The following is an 11,107-nucleotide window of genomic DNA, read 5'->3' on the forward strand; positions in this document are numbered from 1 at the left end:
CCAGCGCTATAGGGGCAGAGTGACCGGCGAAATTTGAATTTCAGATTAACGATGAATAATTTTTAGTGTAATTATATCCCAAGTATTGCATTTATTTGCTAAATCTGACATCCCTATGAAGAGTTTTCACTGTGCCCCATGCCTGGCACAGAGCTGCCCTAGAGGGAGGCCCCACACAGGCAGTGTGGACAGCGAGTTCCTCATTCACAGCCCCGAGGCCCCTGGAGCCTCCAAGTAGACAGGAGCTGGTGGGAGGGTAAGAAGCGAAGATTCCGCCCGGAAACTGTAGGCTGGGATGGGAGTGGCCCTGAGCCTGGCCACCGCGCAGGAAAGTCCCCCTGACCCAGTCCCAGGGCTGCAGGTGGGGCTGCTGGGGGCAGGCTGCCACCCAGCGGCCAGTGTTGGAATGTCAGGTCGTGGAACCCAGAGAAGATGGAGAGGGTCAGCACCCCCAGACAAAACAGCCCATTTGGCAGGGTTAGGATTTTTACCCCACTTGAAATAAAAGGAAACCGAGGCTCAGGGTCACCCCAAAGCCTAAATTAATGTTGAGACCCTACTTTGGGCACAGACTCGTCCCCACCTCCAGGCCTCGCTCTCTCCTATTTGCAGTCTCCAAGTGGGCCCGCAGACCTGCTATGTCCTGCCATGTCTTTCATGTCCGTCTTCCACTCACCAACCTTCGATGGCTCCCTGTTGCTGATAGAATGGAGCAACCCTTCTCTGTGCTGACACTCAGAGCCCACACTTCGCTTCCCAGACTTTCTGCCTTTCCACCTTTCTAAGACCCTTGTGGCCACGCCTCCTGGAACCTCGCCCAGCCCTCCTCTCTGTTGAGCTCCAGGCACCTGCCCCAGTGCCTTGTCCCCGTGATGTGCCCTGTGGCTGCTCCCCTGTCTCCTCATAGCCTTGAGCTCCTGAAGCCGGATGCCCTGGGTAGCAGGCCTCAAACATATTCTCTAAGCCCATCTAACCTCATGGCTCTAAGTTCCGTCTATCCACCAATGACTCCAAAATGTATCACAGACTTTGTGGAGCCAGTCTTTAATGAGGTCCCTACCTTCCTTCTGGAAGAAAACTCAGAGAGGGCATAGAGCCCTCCTGTTGTCTGGCATCCTCCCCAGAGTCCCACTGTGGGTCACGCACCCAGCCCAGCCTCGCCGACCCAGGCAGGCACAGTTGCGTCTCGTCCCTCCCCACAGAGCCCAGGAGGAGGCTGGTTCTGCACCTGCCAAGCCACCGCAGGCGCTTGCTCCCAATGGAGCTCCAAGTTTCTTGGTAGCTTCTAGTTCTTATTCATCAGAAGGAAAACTGAGGGCCTCTCTCCACTATTAAAGAACTAAAAGGGGATTGGGACTGGAGTTTGTTCCTTGTCCTTGACTCCAGGTTCTACAGGTGAACTTAGAACAAGTCCCTAGGGGAGCCCAGAACCGGCAGATTATCTCAGAATATGCCTGTTGTCTCATAACGCATAGCTTAGACCAGACTAGCCTGGAACTCACACTTTAATACAAACCACAGAGGTTTATTTGGTATACCCAGGATTGATTAAAACAAATAAATTATTTAAAAAAAATTTTTTAAACCCTCCCTCAAATGAAATATCACCCAGACCCAATGCATAAAACATATGACGTGGAGCTGCTTGGGGTGACGGGGGATGGGGCCTGGTGAATATTCTGCTCCCAGCTTCGGGGGAAAGCTCTGGATTGAGGCACTGGCTGATTTTTGTGGTGCCTCTCTCCCCAGCCATTTCCGGTGCCAGCTGAGTCCCTGAGCTCAGAGCTGGGCATGTGCATAACGGATTCCACAAACCAGGGGGCCAGCTCCAGTGCCCAGAGCGCCCATCCTGCATCCTGGGCTCTTCTGGGGATCCATTCCTCAGAACCCCAAGGACCTCCAAGCTTGAGAGCACAGGTCAAAGACACAGAGGCCAATCCAAGCCTGGAGCTTTCTGAACACGGAAGGAACCCAGAAGAGTGCTTCCTGATGACCCTGGCAAGAGCAGACGAAAGTAGGAAATGAAGTCAGTGGGGAGACCTGGCCCCCAAATTTTCCACATGACTTTGATCAAGTCCTTTCTGTCCTCTGGGTCTCAGTCTCCCCAACTGCACAGTGAGAGACCTGACGGCCATGACCTTCAGGGAGCCCCACTCTGGCCTTGAGTTCTGTCCCACTCACCTTTGTCACCTCCAGCCCTGCCCTGGCCTGGCCTGGCACCCACTCCTGGCAGAGCCCTGGGTGCTGAGTCACTCTCCCTTAGCCCCTCACACACCTGTCCTAGCCAACTGTCATCCGAGAGAGTCTACCAAGTTAATTCACGTGGGGGCGTGTGTCCTCTGACCAGGGAGTCCTGATGGTGCGGACGCAGGTGGCAGCATCCTGCACAGAGCCCGGCTCCAGCAACACGCCATGCCTGAATGACACAGCAGGCGGCTCCTCACAGCAACCAAGATCATTGGAAGAGCCCAATCAACACATTTTTTAATGATTAAAAAAAATTATGCCAGGCACAGTGGCTCTCACCTTTAGTCCCAGCTACTCAGGAGGCTAAGGTGGGAGAATTGCCTGAGCCTGAGAGGCTGAGGCTGCAATGAGTTGTGACTGAACTTTCAGACAGGGTGAGGGGTTTAGGGAGGGTGGGAAGGTAGGTAATAAAGATAGAAAAGCACATCACCAATGCATATATCTCAGAATGACTCAAATCCAGAATATGTAAAAAGAAGAATGAGAGAAAAAATTCAAATCAAGAACAAAATAGACAATCCAATTTTTAACTTTGGCAAAAGACTTGAATAGACCATCTACAAAAGATAATACCCAGCTGTCCACTTAACATGTGAAAAGTTGTCAACATTATCAATCATTAGGGAAATGCAAATTAAAACCACAATGAAATACCATTATACTCCCACCAAAAAAGCTAAAATTAAAAATAAATGATAATTCTGAATTTTGGCAAGAGCTGGGAACTACCAGAACTCTTATGTTGCTGGTGGGAGTGTTAATTGCTTCAACCACTTGGAAAATGATTTGGCAATGTTTACTGAAGCTAAGCACATGCCTGCATATGATCCAGAAATTCCAGCCGTAGGTATTTGCCCGAGAGAAATGAAAGCAAGTGACTGCCAAATGACACGTTTAAAAATCATCCTCAAAGCTTTATTTGTAATAACCCAAAACTGAAAACAACTCTAATGTCCATCTATTATAGAATAAATAAACAAATAATCGTACATTCATTCAATGAAATACTATGCAGCAATAAAAAAGAAGAAATTACAGACACATGCAACCCTATGGTTAGACCTCACGGTGGAAATACTGAAGGAAAGAAGACAGAAGTGAGGGCATGCTGAATGGCCCCACGCATACGAAGCTCAAGGTTAGATGAAACTAACCCTGGGCATACAAGCCTGAATAGAGGTTACCTCCGGGCAGGTTCCTGACCAGAAAAGGTGCAATGGAACTTCCTGGGCTGTTGCAGTTGTCCAATGCCTTGATCTATGAGGCTTTTACACGAGTGTATACATGTGAGAATCCATCAAGTGTATATACACACTTTGAATGTAAGCACTTTATACTAAGAAATACCCCAATAAAATGTTTTCTTTTTAAGCCCTCCAGGTGGAGGTGGAGGCTGGAGTGGAGAGGGTGAGGGGAGAGCGTAACCACCTGGGAGGCTTTTGCAACATGAAGGCGGAGAGTGAGTAAATCAGCAGGAAACAGGTGCCAGGTGCGGGCAGGGCCAGCCATGCTGTGGGAGGCCAGAGGACAGTGGCAGCAGCGTGGGCAGGTGGTGGGGGGAGGTGCTGAGAGGAGGAAGAGGGGCTCAACTGGAGCAGACTGGGCAGGAACCCCCTGGGGCACTGAAGCATTTCAACAGACCCAGGTGCCATCCAGAATGAGCACCCTGGGGTCCCATCCCAATACTCGGAGCAGCTTCACACGGGGTGAGCTTCCCACCCCAGAGGAGTTCAACAAGAACAGTCACCCCCATTTGCTGAGTCCTTCTGAGGTCCATGGTAGACCCTGTGCTGCCACAGACATCAGAATGGAGAGTGCTCATCAAATCTATGAAGCAGGGCTTATTTATTTATTTATATATTTAAATGGAGTTGCCCGGGCTGGAGTGCAGTGGTGTGACCTCAGCTCACTGCAACCTGTGCCTCCTGGATTCAAGCAATTCTCTGCCTCAGCTTTCCAAGCAGCTGGGAATACAGGCACATGCCATCACACCCAGCTAATTTTTGTATTTTCAGTAGAGACAAGGTTTTACTATGTTAGCCAGGCTGGTCTCAAACTCCTGACCTCAGGCAACCTGCCCACCTTGGCCTCCCAAAGTGCTGGGATTACAGACATGAGCCACTCTGCCCGACCAGGCCTTATTCTTCCTATTTTGCAGATGAGCAAACTGAGGCTCCGAGAGCTGAGTAGTGATGCCAGGACCCCGGTCTGTCAACCCACCCTATCAATAACCATGTCACCCTAGGGGTGGATGACAGCTTGTGAGGAACAATGTGGCAGGAATACAGGATAGGTGGGGCCCACTGGGCAAGATGGCGCTGGGAGAATGGACTTGGGAATCTGTAACGTCTCAGGGCTGCCAGGAGTCTGGTGCTCCTCCAGGTCTCCTGAGAATGGGCAGGTCAGGTGACTGTGGCAGTAACTCTGCACCTGGACGTGGGACAGAGGGAGCCCCGCAAGATGTCAGGCACTGTCTTCAGCCGTCACTAACCCCACCCCTCAGTCCCTATTTTACAGATGGGGCGGCAGAAGCTCAGAGAGGACACTCAGCCTTGCAGACCCAAGCCCAGCGGGTCACATTCACTCCCACACCTCCCCCTGGGCCCAAAGGGCTGGAGGGGCTGGCCTCCTGGTGGAAGGGCAGGGAGGACCAATTCTGAGAGACCCAGAGTGTGAAAGAAGGAAGAGAGAAAGAAATGGAGAGGCAAAGAAAGGGGGAAAAGCAGAAACCAGGTAGGTCAGGGCTGGGGAGAGGAGGAGCCACAGGGAGCGCCCCAGAAAGAGGCCGGGGGTGGGCGGTGAGGCGGGAGGCAGCGGTGCGAGGTGGGAGATGGAGCAGATGTTCACCAGCAGCTGTGAACTCCCAAACACCGGAAACAAAGATCTGCGGGGCGCGGCCCTGCTGCCATCAGCTCCCACCTGTCCTCCTCCTCCTTCCCATCACGGCCCGCTGCCCCCACGTTCCCCAGAGGCCCAGCAAGCTGATTTTGCCCACCTTGGCCCAGGTGCCTAGGGCTGCAAAAGGGGGCTGATCAGCAGAGGGAGGGCCAGGCTTTCCTCAGGGAGATCCCTACCCAGACTGTGTGGCCTTCGGCCTCAGTGTTTTCATCTGAGAACACTCATCTCTCCAAGGACCCGGCCAGCCATCAGGCTCTGAGCCACAAGGCATGTCTCCTGCACCCAGCCCCACCCCTGCAAAGATGCTCCACCCCTTTCATCCAGCCTCCTAGCTCCAGCGGGGAAGCATGGCCAACCGCACCACACCAACCTGGGCCTGGTTCTTCCTCAACGATGAAAGGGGCCGAAGAATGCCTGCAGCCTCTCTGTCACTCAGGATCCATTCCTGCAGCCTCTCTGTCATCCAGGCTCCGTTCCTGCAGCCTCTCCGTCACCCAGCCTCCATTCTTCCAGGGAAAACCTCTTCTTGGGGCTTTGGAGAAGGGGGCCTTACAACTGACGGGAGGCGCTGATGCAGAAGTAGGGTTGGGGAGATACCAGGAGAGATCCATCAACGTCATTCTCACCTCTCCCAGCACTTGTTCAGCTCAAATCAAGCTCCACATTGAAGGGCTGAGTGACCGGAGGCATGTCATTCATCGTCTGAGCTGCTCATCTCTAAGGGGCAGGTGGGGGATGAGGTTACTGTTTTGCAGAGCTGGTGTGAGGATCTGCTGACACTATAGGTGTGAGAATCCTGTCCGTCCCAGTGCCCAGCCTTCCCTGGCATAAGAACATCTCCCCATGAAAGAGGAAAGTGACTACCAGGCTAGAAGGGGCCTTGGATAGTGCCGACTCCATCGCCTCATCCACAACCGGAACGACAGCAGCCCAGAGACAGCGTCTGGGAGGCAGGGCTGCAGTCAGGGCGAGGACGGGACAGTTAGCCCCGGTCTGTCTCCCAGGCCAGAACTCCCTGGTCTGGGAGAGAGTGGGGCACACAGCGGTCACCTACAGTCACTCCTTCCTCTTTTGCAGACGCAGCAAATGGCTGCCCTATGATGGCATCTGGAGATGCCAGGCAAGAGTGGGCAAGGGAAAGTACACCACGGGCCTCTGGAGCTGTGGCTCTGTTATTGAGGACAAAAGAGCAGCTTTCCTAGAGTGCAGGGTGGGGCAACAGCAGGAGCGGGAACAGCTGGGGCGGACCCTGGGCTGGTGAGGCCGGGCAGGGGGCGAGATGGACTGAGAGCCAGGGCTTCCAAGACCCTCTGCCCGCTGTCCCCTGAGGCCCTCTCCCCGGCAGAGGCGCTGGGCTATGATGAAGCCGTCACTGCCACCTGTGATGGCACTTCTGCCGGAATCCAAGAGGGATGGAGGAACAAAAGCTGCGGGAATCACCGGTCCCTAAGTCAGGCTGCCCCCGCAGTCAGCGGCCTACACAGGTCTTTAGTGCCAGCCAGCTGCCCTGTGGACGCTCCTCAAGCTGAAGAGGGGGCACTGTTTACCGCCCCTGCTTAATTAAATCAATAAACCACCAATGCAAATCTGGCAGAGGGCCAGCTTTTTACAATGCACCATGCAGAGGGGAGGCTCAATTAACAGCTGCTGAGGAGGGAAGATGGAGAGACTGAGGAGGAAGGGGAGGAGGGCCAATCTGGGAGGGGCCTAGAAGAAGATGAGAGTCCAGGTCCCCAGGCTTCCTCTTGGACTACATCACAACCCATCCCTGCAGTACCTAGAAACATCCCATTTCCTCTTTCAGGGGCTCCTTTCCCCATCCTGCCACCATGGCTGCAGGAAAGGCTCTGCTATCAGTCATTTATACTACAGTGAGAACTTGAAGCTAGACAAGACTGCAGAGATTCAGTGCCACGTTGGCCCAGGACAGGCTGCTGCAGCATCCTGCCAGCTCTCTGTTCCAGTGCTCTCGGGCCTGGGCAGGATGGAGCTCCGGCAAGGAGCCAGATACACGGCCACAGCTCTCCTGCTCTGCACTCCAGGAAGATCAGGGGAGACCTGGTTGTCAGGAAGCCTGTCCATTAAGGGAAGCTGTGTGGTCTGGGACCAGCCCCTCGCCTTCTCTGAGACTCGTTTTCTCCATCCGGATCACCAGTGGCTCAGAATCTAGAAGCTGTAAGTGACTCTCTAGCTCAGATATTCTGCATTGGGATCCCCTAAGGGGAGACACACCTCCTTGATAAGCCTGGGGCCCAACCTGAGCCAGGGTCATGGTCAGCCCATGTTTGCAGCCAGAGTCACTACAGCCACTGGCAGCCTGCTGGATGGGACCTGGGGTCCAGCCATGAGCCCTGAGCTCCCTCTGTGTTCCCATCTGTAACATGGGAATAATGAAAGGCGTGGACACCACACGTGGGAGTAAAGGGTACTAATGAATGCTCTCAGAGCCTCAGATGAAGAAGGGAGGAGGCCTCTGCAGGGGCCGGGGGAATAGGGAGGCAGCATCGACACCCCTGCTCCACCTGGACTGCCAGGCACCCCTCAGGCAGGGAAGCCGCACTTCGACGTCCAGTCTCCGGTACAGCCTTCCCAGCACTCCCTCTGGGGCTGTGAGAAATGCTTTCCCCTTTTGAGCCCCAGGTTCTTTCCCTGTAAATGGCTCTGAAACTCTATGACTCAGTTTCGCCATAGAAAGTGACAGCATCTTATGTTCTGTCCCTCCATCTGACTTGGGTTTACAGAGCCTGTATGTGCCCAGTGTGATGAGGGGCACAGAGGAAGCATGAGGCAGGGTGCCTGCCGTCAGGGGGCTATGTCTCCCCTGGACAGACGGGGTAAAGAGATGAGAAATTTTTCATGCACAAAGGGTATGAACAATGGCCACATGGTCCAGATGCCTCGGCAGGGAAAGCAAATGTAAACCACCCCAGTCTCCCTCTCCCTGACCCTGGCAGGCATCGCCAATCCATGCAACTCTTTCCAGCTGAGCCTGGATACAGCCTGTTTCAGGTGCTCCAGGCAGCTCCCAGCCTCATCACCTAAGTGAGCGAGCAAAAGCGGCTGACCTGCTCTCAGGGATCTCAGGGTCATGGTAGGACAACCACAGGAGGCTTCGTGGAGGCAGAAGTCTTCACCTAGGCCTTGAAAGAAGAATCCAGATAAAGAGGAGAGAAGAATGTGTTTCAGGTGGCAGGGGCAGTGTGAATACCCCTGGGGGAGAAATTGGCACAGCACACCTGGGGACAGTGGGATCTGCTGCCAGAAGGGAGAGAGGGTCAAGAGAGTACAAGGCAGGGTGGGAGGTCAGCGGGTACCGAAACCCAGAGGCCACTTTCACTGGGGAGGTGGGTGCCTTTCCCCAATCTAGTTGATGGGACCTGCCAGCCTTCACCTTCTGCACCCACTCCCCAGGCTGGGGAGGTCCTGGAGGGGTCTGCGGACAAGTGAGGTGGTGCTGGCCATGGCTGTCCACCTCCTGGGTGACAAGGAAATTTGCAACCTTGTTAAAATGACATGTTGCTGCCCGTTCTCAGAGTTACAGGCTGGGTGTCTAAGATGCATCAACCATGTTCTCTAGCCCAGCTTCCTGGGTGATGTACAGCAGTGTCCAGCCCAGTCTAGCTGCTGGCCTAGGGCAGCCTACAGGGAGAGGTGCCCTCATTAATCACACCAGACACCAAACGCAGAACAGCCAGCTTAGATGCCAGCCCTTGCCAGGGGCTTCTGGAGCCTTAGGGTACAGGAGGTACCCAGGCCAAGGGCAGGTGGACCACGCAGCCCCTTTCGCTTCCCAGCTGGCTTCTGGGCAGAAGTCGAGGCCCCTCTCTGTAAGGCCTGCAAATGACACCCACGCCTCCCATCTCTTTCCACTCACACTTTCCTTCAGAACCTAGCTTAGCTTTCACCTCTATCACAGAGTCCACCAGGATTTACCCCTAAGACTCAACCAACTGCAAAAAGTGGCAGGAGACTTGCTCGTAATTCGGACCCAAGGCTCACATGCTGTGGGACTCCGGCAAGCCACCCCTCCGCCCAGGCCTCAGTCTCACCACCTGTCACTGTGGGAGTCAGACAAGGGGGCATGTAAAGAATGTTTCCACTATTTCCGGAGGGAAGAGTCTGCTTGCCTGGCTGGTCTAGAGCCACTGGGTCATCTAGAGTCCATCACCCAGTCCTGTGGCAATCAGGGCTTGGCCCGGGTGCTGATGTGCCACCTGAGGAAGCTGAAAGGCCCAGAACCTCGGACACCACCACTGGAGGAGCTCCAACAACTATCACTTTCCCAAACCTCATCTTTCCCAGGTGGGCAGTGGAGGCCCAGAGAGGGTGATGGTTTGCCCAAGGCCACACAGCAGCCACCCACAGCTGAGGCTCACACCTTAGTCAGGTCTTGCTCGGTGATGTGGCTCATGGGTGCAAAGGCTTTGCTTGCTGTTCCATCTCTCCCCCTCCCTGGGAGCCCCCTCTGGAGGGACCTCACTGGGCCTTGTTTGGGAAAGACATAGAAGAAACAGAAGAAGTGGTCCCCACCTGCCAAGAGCCTGCTGTAGAGGTGAGAGGAAGGATTCTGGTGACAGTGGGAACCACAGAGAGCAGCCTCCCCACTAACTTCTCCCACCACACTGCCTGCCATTCCCCCAGGGAGAAGTGATGCTTTAGGTTAAAACTGCCCCTTTAGAGGAGACTACAAAGTCATTTCCTGGCATTTCAGTATACATGAATCTATCAAAAGTCCTTTTCTGGGACTGAAGGGGCTTGAAGTCAATTAAGGGACCTGAAGGGTAATGCCCTGCTCCTTTGGGGGAGCCTCTGCTTTTCTCTACAAGTCCTCCCCACAGGCAGCGCTGTGGTCTCATGCTGGCCTATAGCTTACACCCGCGTGCACACTCACACAGCCCACAGCCAAGGCCAGAGTGGCAGCGCCAGCCTAGTGAAGACCTTCCCACTCTCAGAGCGGGCTTTCTCGGGGGTGCGGGAGCCACCCGGCCCTAGAGGCACTCAAGCCAAGGCAGTGGAATGAGGCAGAGGGGACTTGTCCGCCCCAGAGAGACTAGGACACTGACCATTCGCCCTCCTCCTCCTCCACTCAGCACAAGGCCCGCTGGCCTGAAATACAGGTCCACAAATGTCCCTTCCCTGCCCTGCTTTCAGTCCCTCCACTGGGGCTCTGGCATTTGGAGGTGTTCTCTGAACAGCTCATCACCAAGCTCCAGGGCTCCCAGAGCCCCCACAGACCAGGCGCAGCCAACTCTGCTGCTGGCCCCGGGCTGCAGGGCTCGAGGGCAGCACTCGCAGGGTCAAGAGTGGACGTGGCCTTTGACCAGGAAAAACAGAGCCTGAAAGGTCCTCACCCAAAAGGAAGTCTCCCCACCTGTCCTGTGGAGAGCGTTCAGGCAGGGCACAGAGGACCCGGCCTGCAAACAGGCACCCCCAGAACCTCTCTCCCTCCCTCTCTCTCCATTTCCTGCATGCTTTCTCTCCTGGCTCTCCGCCTCTCTAACTGTCTGGATTTCTCTCCATCTTTTGGTGTTTATTTGATTCATTCTCTGTCAGTCGCTTGGTGTCTCTCCCTCTGGGTTTGTCTGTAACTCTGACCTCCTCTTTTTCCGCCTCTATTCCTCTTTGTCTCTCTCTGTCTCTTCTTTCCCTCATCCCCCCCACCCATCGCCTCTCCCTCCCTTCTCCCCGCAGCTCCCAGCCCTGCAGTTTCTCACTCTGGAAGCCAGTGCTGAATCGGTGTTTCTGAGCTCCACCGCGAGCTGGCAGGAATTCACCCTGCCTCCCCAGCAGACCCCTCCCAGAAGGCCTCCTGCACTGTTTCCCCACAATTCCACTTCTGGATTTTGAACATCTCCTGGGTGCTCGGCCCTGAGCCACATCCTAAGGCAGGGAAGGAAGGGGAGGCAGCTCAGATGGCTGGGGAGAGCTGCTGGGCCAGAAACTGTCCCGGGCACTTTCCACA

This window comes from Cebus imitator, unplaced genomic scaffold (genome assembly GCF_001604975.1).
Source record: "Cebus imitator isolate Cc_AM_T3 unplaced genomic scaffold, Cebus_imitator-1.0 Scaffold215, whole genome shotgun sequence".
Lineage (NCBI taxonomy): Eukaryota > Metazoa > Chordata > Mammalia > Primates > Cebidae > Cebus > Cebus imitator.